This window comes from Capsicum annuum, chromosome 12 (assembly GCF_002878395.1).
Source record: "Capsicum annuum cultivar UCD-10X-F1 chromosome 12, UCD10Xv1.1, whole genome shotgun sequence".
Classification (NCBI taxonomy): domain Eukaryota; kingdom Viridiplantae; phylum Streptophyta; class Magnoliopsida; order Solanales; family Solanaceae; genus Capsicum; species Capsicum annuum.
Window position 1 is genome coordinate 44,826,566 of NC_061122.1, and position 10,176 is coordinate 44,836,741.

A 10,176-nucleotide genomic window follows, 5' to 3' on the forward strand; every position below is an offset into this window, starting at 1 on the left:
GTCTTATGTAGATATGTGCAGAAAGGATCTCAAGTTCCAGATTGGTGACTGTGTATTTAAAGATCTCTCCTATGAAGGGAGTGAAAAGATTTGGCAAGAAGGGAAAGCTTAGTCCCCAATATGTTGGTTCCTTCAAAATTCTCAATCGCTTTGGGAAAGTAACTTGTGAGCTTGAATTGCCTTTAGATCTAGCCTCAGTCCTTTCAGTGTTCCACGTCTCCTTGCTCAGGAATTGCATAGGTGACCTAACATTCGTAGTCCCTATAGAAAGCATGGATGTTTAGAACAACATCTCTTGTGAAGAGATTCCAGTCAAAATCCTTGACTACCATATTCGCAAATAGAGGAACAAAAAAGTCCCTCGTCAAAGTTCTTTGGCAGAATCAGTCCGTTGAGGGAGCTACTTGGGAAACAGAAGTTGATATGCGGACCAAGTATCCTCACCTCTTCTCCTCAAACTTAGATTTAGCTCATGGTAACAGTTTTCCTTAAGCTCATTCAGTTTCATGTTCAGTTTCATTACAAACTTGGTATCATTTACCGCGTCATAGCCAGTCATGCATTCATATGTTAGTTCAGTCATGTATTCATGCATCAGATATGCATGTTTAGTATGATACATTAAGCTTATCAGTCATGTCAGTCATGAAATCATGTTTTTGTTGTTCATGTTAAGTATGTACTTCAACTTATTTTTCTCCCATCTCAGTCAGTCTCATTCAACGACTAATGTTCCCAAGGGGGAGATATTGAGAATTTAGGCTAAGGGTTAAGGATTTAGTCTTTTCTAAGCCCTTCGAACTTCAGAGAATGTATTTATGATCTTCCAAACCTTGTAAAAGTAATTTATAAGTTAAGTCATATTCAGGGATGAAAATAGCATATCTCAGATAAGTTTTAGAATCTTCGTAAAAGGATTAGATCGAATCCAAAAATTCAGAAACAGTGGCTCACCGCGATTAGACTACGTTGCGGTGAGTATAGAGATGGTCCGTACATCGCTACACAATGAAAGCTAATTCTACAATTGTATAATTCCAGTAGCTCACCACGATTAGGCCATGTTGTGGTAAGTCTCAAATCAGCAATTGTCAAGATTCAGTAGCTCACCGCGATCAGGCCGAGTCGTGGTGAGTATAGCGATGGCCACTCCACCGCATTGCGGTGAGGATTTAATCCACATTCCAATTATGGGATTTTAAATCCTAAGGCCATCTTAGATATTTCCCATGGACTAGGTCAACCTTCAATACGAAATTAATCCCTAAATAACCTAAATATTTCTTTATTAACTCAAGTTTCCCCAAAGTTCATCATTCTCTCTCAAAAGCAAGAAACCCTGAGTTTCAAAATTCAAGAACAAGGCTCAAGAATTTCTCCAAGAACCTTTAAGGATTTACGTTCTATGGTATGTTAAGTGTTGATTCATGGGTCCCTTTCACCCATGAAGCTCAAGAATCCCTTTTTAAATCACAAAGATTGTGTATTTATGAATGCTCATGATTTAATTGAATTGAATTTCATATTCATGTTATTGTTAGGTTTTGATCCATCTGTTAAACTACTAATCCCAAGTTGGTTGATGTAACCATGATTATTAGATTTGTTGATGATTGCATAACCAAAGCATTCTCCCAAGTGTTTGATAAAATGCTTATGTTAATGACTTGGTGCCATTGTAGCATGTAAATATGTAATCCCCATCCATGTAAAAGTTAATGCATGCCAAGTGTTTGATGAAATGTCTTAGTGAATGAATTATGAGTATGTAGCCAATGTTGAGCTTTTAAGCTTGTGCAAGGATTTACATTTCTATGTTATCGAGTCCTGGGGGTATTTATACCCGACAATTTAGCTGTATGCCTATAGCCAGTGTTAGTTTTCAAGATACTCTCAGTCAAGACATGATCAGTAGAATTCAGTCAGTCTCAGGACTCAGGAAAACATAGTAAATTCAGAATTGGTTTAGTAATCTCAATAATCTCAGCAATCTCAGTAATCTTAGTAATCTCAGTAACCTCAGTCAATTATCAAATCTCAGTAGTATTCTGTCAATCAATGGAACTCAGTGAACTTAGTTTAGTTTAGTTCAGTATAATCAGTTCAGTGTCTATTCAGACGGGAGTAGGATTCAGCACCAAGTGAACCCAAGGATGGGAACTCACCTACCAATTGAGGGTGTGATTCCTAGAAGCAATCCTTATATTCCAGAACTATGTAACCAGCATTGATTGAGACATCAATGCTGACAGTTGAGGGTTAATAAGGTGGCTTAAACTGATAGATGAGGATCCCACCATTCTCTTTAGAGTACCTACTAGATGAGGGTTACTCACAGCTTGTCTTTACTAGTGATGCAGTATTGACACCCTTTCAATTGGGGTTATAAATTGGACCCTAACTCAGCTATATTATCTATTGGGGCATGTCGGTTAGATGACTACTTTTCATAGTCTCAGTATCAGTCTCAGTAATAAAACTCAGATAGTTCTACAGATTTTTGGACTGTCAGATACAGTCGTACAACTCAGAACAGAACTCAGATAGTTCCTCTGAATCATGACTGTTCGATACAGTCACTCAGTTAACAGGATACCAGTTATCAGAAATCCATGTTTTACATATTTAGACTCAGTATTCAGTCTTATCACGTTATCAGTTACAGTTTATGTATTCATGCATGTACTCTCATTCAGTTATTCTCGTGATATTCAGTCAGTTACAGTTCATGCATAAGAACCCATGCATTCATCCTAGCCCACTTTGCATAAAAGTACATTCTTACGTACTAACACATACTTTCTTGCGCTATGGTGTTTTATACCATAGGTTTAGATGCACAAGAGACAGAGCAATATTAGAAGTTCAGACCCAGTCCACAGCAGTAGATTAGCAGTAGTCCTCATCATTGGAGGATCATATAATTATTTTATTATTTTAGTTCACTTTCAATAGATGGAGTTAGTTGGGTATATGTCTCATCAAGTTCTTATTCAGAAAGTTCAGACAGTTTGAGGGTTTCAGACTAGATGTTTCAGACTATAGCATATTCAGAAATTTACTTCAGTTTTGGTATTGATATACCGTATTTTCAGATATGATGTTTATTCAGTTATGTTTTAGTTATTTGAAGCTTATGTCCTTTCAGCCTATTATTCTATATTTTACAGTATTTTATATAGTGCTTAATTACAAATATCAGTCATGGTTTAGCTAGTGGTCCTTCGGGATTGTTAGTATTGTGTAGCATTCTGGGTACCAGATTTGGGGCATTACAGCACGGGATACTCACGAGCTGAATCATGACTTAATAGCTGAATGTGAAACGTAATGCATGAACTAAACTTGATTCACAATTTACATGGATGCGAGCAAACTATCTCTTGGAATGTCCCTATTCATGAAACTTCAGATAGTAAGACTAGATCGAAACATGGAAAACCATAGGAACTTGTCTATCTAACTACTAATCTGAATTGCTGGCTAGAATAACTGAATTATACTGAAAGATTATACTCAACTATACATTCCACTTCAAAACTGCACTTCACTTGAGACTACTTAAAATATTCACATGGGCATTGCTAACTCTATCTACTGACTAAACTCAATTCTCTTACTATGTTCAAGCTTACTTGCATCTACAGAATGCACACATAACACTGTAATGCTAGCCTGATTCGTGAATTCAAAACAACCTGTATTTTTGTAACTCCTCATCTCATGAATAATTCTTATTACCACTTTAACAACTACATTCAACCTCTTACTAAACATTCACTAATGCACAATACATTCATCCACATATATACAAACATGACATTCAATCCTATCTTCATAACCACATGCACTTCTGACAAACACCCATAAAAGAATCTTTCTCATATCCTCCAAACTTCTATCACTAACAACTTCCATGCACTACCCAAAGAAAACACACATATAATTCTTAACTAACCATGACATACACCCAAAGCTTTACCTCAATATTCCTTCAAACTCATAGACTTACATAAAACAATCATACAACTATCTTTCCCAAAATGAAATATTTACTCTCTCTCTCCAATCTACACATTTGTTCATCATCACTATCTTGACATAATGAGAGGTCACTAAAAGGTTAGGACATGAGAACCTAAAAAATGAAGGAATACTATGCATAACTTGGACACTTAACTAAGGCCGTAAGTTCTAGGAAATGAGCATACTATGAAGCATGAGTACATGAGTCATGAACTGCATGACCTAAGTTTGGCGTTAATAAATTCATGAAATAGTATTCGTACTGCTGAGGGAATTGGAACTCCTTGTACTAGGGACTAGAAGCATATATGATTCTACGGAAATTGCATGAGTATGAGCTATGATAATGGAGATGACATGTAAAGCATGAGTAGATATAGTGATGACTGAAGTACAATAATTTGCACTGAGCTAAGAATGGGTTGGGCATCATCCTCCCTTACTACTGTTCTACAACATACTTGCACTACTACAAGAATCTGAGAGCTTGACTTGGTTACTTATTCTATCATCTCCCCCTTAGCTTTAAGCCATCATTCTAAGTTTGTGAAACCCTTTACTAAACTATAAACCAGACTACAATCAGTGTACTCTAGAGTCTGGGATATAATAATACACATAAATTAATAAACTTACACTAAAAGACTACATCTGAAGGTGTAAAACCCACAGCTAATACTTCCTTCTGAGATACAACTCTATCTTTCTATATCCCCAATAGTCATCATATAATAACTTGAACAGTTACTAACTTATAATCTTCATGAGTATCACCATACCCAGATTACAACTATCTAAAGCTTCAACTCTTATTTTTATTAGCTCAATCTTCAAAGATTCAAACTTAGATTCTAACACTTAACATTGATATCCCAAACCTTTAATGAACCATACTACTTCCATCATAGCCTACTAATATCAAATATCTAAACTTATATTTTTTTCCCTAAACCATGAGAAATAAAATCATACCAAAAAGGCTCAACACCATCTATCAAAAACTCTTTAATTTAGCAATTAAGAACACCATATACTATATAACTAGCACCCTTCCGCGTAGCAACTCAAGGGTACTACTAACCACACACAACACTTAATAACCTTAGAAAATAATGCAACACCATATCACCTTGGGCACACCTCTACATCATACTTACAACATCATACTTAATTATGAATAACTGAACTTTAACTCTTGCATACAGTGTTCAAGGTTGCTAGATCACTTCCATATAACTAGCATCACTAACCAAGCAGTCATTATTTCCATATTAATTAACATCTACTATTCAAACTTAACGTCTAGTGATAAACATGATTTACAACCTAACTTCACATACTGTTCTCACTTAAAAGCTATAAAATAAGGAATCAAGAAACACTAGTCCACTAGAACCTCATAATAATAATAATTGATCATGATCATATGGCCTATCTTATTATAATCCATTAGCATATACTACTTCTACACATCACTACTATTCACCCATCTATATACCTCAATTATATTCATAGCTCTTAAAGCATCAACTAATCTTATTTTTCACAACCATGCAGGGAGGATTATATTAACAATCCTTAACTACCAAATGCTTTCATTAATAACCTATATTATTCTAACACAATAAATACCATCAATAACTTCTTTTCTATTTCAAGCTAGAAATAATTCACCATAACTAAAAACCCCTTCTGTACCTTCAACCAAAAAACCTGTACCACATTCGTTACCTCTAAGTTGACACACAAAGACATATGACCTTAACACAAACTTGATAACATTAAAAAGTTTATCTATATGCTTTAGATTAATTGCCATTCCCACCTTTACGGTCACTACACTTCTAAACCCACACTTCCAACTATAAGAAGGTTCTACTAGTTATAAATCATAACATTCTAGGTTGCAAATGCCTCGAATATAAACTCTATTTGACAATCTAGGTTCATACTATCTCTTCTCATGAGAACTATCTATACTAAAGGGTTAATAAGGAATTTGAATACATATCTTATTTTGTCTTAACTGAATAACTCATATGTAGGAGGACATAACTTTCAACTTAAGGGACTTATAAAACACTAGCGAGCTCCTCTCCCCTTTTGTAACTTTTGAAGTAACTGATAGTAAATGTGAGAGTATAATCTTGGGAGGAATTAAAACTTACTAATCATGTTATCTCAAGAATAAGTCATAAATGGAGAAGTATGGAGTTACACATGAATCAACAGAAGTTTTTGAGAGAAATACATTACAGTACGACCCAGAGCATGAAGAAGAGAAACATTGAGCATGAAGAAGAGAAACATTCTTAAATGACCTATAGCCTTTCTAAGAAAAGTACAGACGTCTCCTAACTATTAGACAAGACTCTACTAGACATAGCTTTATGGACACCTGTAATACCCCGTACTTTCCTAGATTAAGCTCGTCTTTAAAAATGTCTAGGATTATCTTCTAAATTGAATGGTGTTTATTCCATGTGGAATCTTCAAGATTTTCACTTTTTATTGTGTGGGAAATTGAATAAGCTTTACATCGATACAAAATTTGCCTAAATTCGAGAACTAGGTAAAATATTATGGTAATTTAAAGTTTCAGTCATAAAACAACGTTATTTTAGTCAGTGGCACGTCGCGCCATAAGCCAAAATAAAGTTTGCCAATTTCTAGTGTCTCTACGTTATTCCACCGCTTTGTGGTGAATTTCTAGGTCACAAATAATATGGCAAGGTGATTACACTGCATCATGCCACCATGCAGAATCCCAATTGTCAAATTCCAGTGACACGATGCGATAGCATCGCATCGCGCCAGGGGTCCAAACCAGGAAATTTCCACATAAATTAAAAGACACATCCAGGGTTAAATATTTCTTTTTCCATGACTTTAATTCCACCTAATCACGGGATTTAACCCTAAAGGTGCACTATTTGCTCACTTTTGCATTCGTCTCTCAAATTAAAATCAACTCTCTTTAAGAACAAGAATCCTAACACTCAAATTCATGGGCCAAATCACAAGAACTCTCCATCAATCCTTCCAAATTCATTAACTCAGGTATGTGTAGTGTTCATCCATGGATCCCTTTCATCCATGGAGCTCAAGAATCAAGTTTTAAATAATAAATTGTGATTATCTTGTTGTGGTATGATTATGTTCATGGTTATAGTTGATTATTGTTGTTCAAGATGAAATCTTTGTATGCTTGTATGAAACTAGGGTGGCATATTAGTTGGAATATATGAATTTTGAGTGGTATGAATTGCTAAATTAATGAATACACCTATGCCATAAAGTGTGCATGCAAGGTGTTTGATATAATGCCTAGGAGCCTAGAAATTAAGTTTTCATGACTCAATAGTACCTAAATGATAAGTACATGCTAACCCTTATGACTCAACATGAATTCAATGCTATTGTTGTATCATTGTTGTTGTGATATGAAGTGTTCATAATATTGGAGTTATACAAGTATGTACATGTTATATGCATTCCCTATCACGTGTGAGATGTAGAGGGCTATATGTAGTACAAAATCCTTTACTTATTTTATTATGAATTGTGGATCTTATTCCTATGATCAAGAAGTGTCATGGTTGTGTCAGTTTCCTTCTATCGAGTCCTGGGGGTACTTGTACCCAAAAAATATAGTTGTGTTCCTAGAGTCGAGTCATGTTTTCATGATATCTTCAGTCAAGCCATGACCCATAGAACTCAATTAGTCATGTGACTCAGGAAAATCTTAGTAATCTCATGAACTCAGTTAGTTATCAGGTATCAGTAACATTCCATCAGTCAATGAAATTCAATAAAATTGGTCTATGTATATATCAATTATTTACGTTCAGTGTCTATTCAAATTGGAGTAGGAGTTAGCATCGAGTGAACCCAAGGATGGGAACACACACTATCAGATGAGGGTGTGATTCTTCGCAGTCATCCTTGTATTCCAGAACTATGTAGCCAGCATAGATTGAGACATCAATACTATCATATAAGGGTTAATGAGGTAGATAAACACTGTCAGATGAGAGTCCCACCGTTCTATTTTGGGCATACTATCAGATGAGGGTCACTCATAGTTTTTTCTTGCCAGTGGCGTAGTATTGACACCCTTCCAATCAGGGCACAAATTGGACCCCAACTCAGCAATTATAGCATTTTTGGGGCATGTTGGTTAGATTACTACCTCCCACAATCTCAGATTCAGTCTCAGTAATAAAACTCAGATAGTTCTACAGAATTTAGGACTGTTAGATACAGTCAACTCAGATACAGTACGAAACTCAGCTAGTTTTATTATATTCAGGACTTTCAGATACAGTCATTCATGTTATCATATCAGTTATCAGTAATTATGTTTTATGTTCTCATGGATGTATTCTCATGCCCATGTTAGTTAATCAGTTAGTATAGTTTATGCATATGAACCCCATGCATTATCCTGTCTCACTTGCATACTTAGTACATTACATCGTACTAACGCATTTATGCTATGGTGTTTCTTTTTATATTACACCATAGGTTCAGAGACAAGAGTTCCAGATCAACAGTAGCAGTAGCATTCCAGTACTCAGAGTTGTAGTGAGTCCTCTTCATTCGAGGATGATATGATTTTTTTCATTTATTATTTCAGATCAATTTTTCTAGACAGAGTTAGTGGAGGCATGTTCCTTTAACTCCTTATGCAGATAGCATTTAGAGGCTTTCAGACTAGATTTCATATTTGATTCAGACTTCAGTTGTTTCTAGTTTTTTGGTATTGTGATACCACATTTCAAACATTGTGTTTTATTCAGTTTGAACCTTATGGCCTTACTGTTTATGTATTTCGCATTTATATTCTATATTATGCAGTGTACAGGTACAGATATCAATCATGGGTTAGCTAGTGGTCCTTTGGGAATTTTAGCACCGTGTAGCATTCCGATTACCAGAATTGGGGCATTACAACACCCTAGGACACTTAAACTCTATGCTTTGATACAAATTTTGTAATGCCGCGAGACTACCCCCTGGATGTCACACGATGTTTAGGACCATAAGTGATCCCAAGCTAACCCTGATAATGGAATAACTCATGAGCAACTAAACAAGATACATTAATTTGAAAGAAACAAGTAGAAGAGATGTCTTTGCAGAATATGTTCAAAACCAAAATAATCAAAAAGAATTACAACTCTGGTAATACAAAATTAAACTAAAATTAAATACATCAACTATACTAACTGTTTGTGAAGCCTCTACTAATACTGAATATAGGTAGTCGGAACACAACCCCCAACTATCCCTAATCAATACGACTGAATAAAAAAAGGATACATAAAATAGAGTTGACTCGAGTCCTCAAATCAAAAGAACTCTTCACCTACTAACTAGAAACTGCAAACTGTCTGATTATGATGTACACGCTACAACTTGTACCTACATTATAAGACAATGTAGCACATTGACATATATGTGGATCAGTACTTCTGAAATATACTGAATATATGGGTGTGAATGCATAAGTAAAAAACAATAACTGAATATACTCATAAACTTGTAAATAATGAATGCTAAGTGTAAGTGACTTATCTGGAGCATGAACAAAACTGAAAGCCAAAAAATTATAAAACATGAATAATAAAGCATACTGAATAAATTTTGTGAGCCACAACACTTAGTTCTGAAAGCTTTACTTTTAATATTCTTAGGGAGGTTTTTCTAACCGACATACACCATGTGAGCTATCATGGAGTCCAACATCTTACCCATAATGGGGAGAGCTCATGTTGGGGAAAGCTGTCCTACCCTTGCCATCGGAATAGGACCTAAAGTAAGTGATCACTATCTGTAACTTCATCTATATTATGAATAAGATAAACCTACGTTGGCTCGTAGTTCTGGTGCATGTGACCTTGAAAGCATACCCAACTTGGTGTTAAATACTACTCCCTTACTTATATACTCATACTTTAGGAAATTTACCTTAAAATTGCATAAGGGCTTATAATGTAAACCAGTTATACTTCTCTTTGCTTTAAATTGTAATCAAGATAAACAAATGTGGATTCCATCTCATAGCTTAGGATCAAAAGATCAAGTTTTCTTTAAATCTTATTATAAAACCATCAAAGAAACTAAGGATCATAGTCTTCTTGAAAT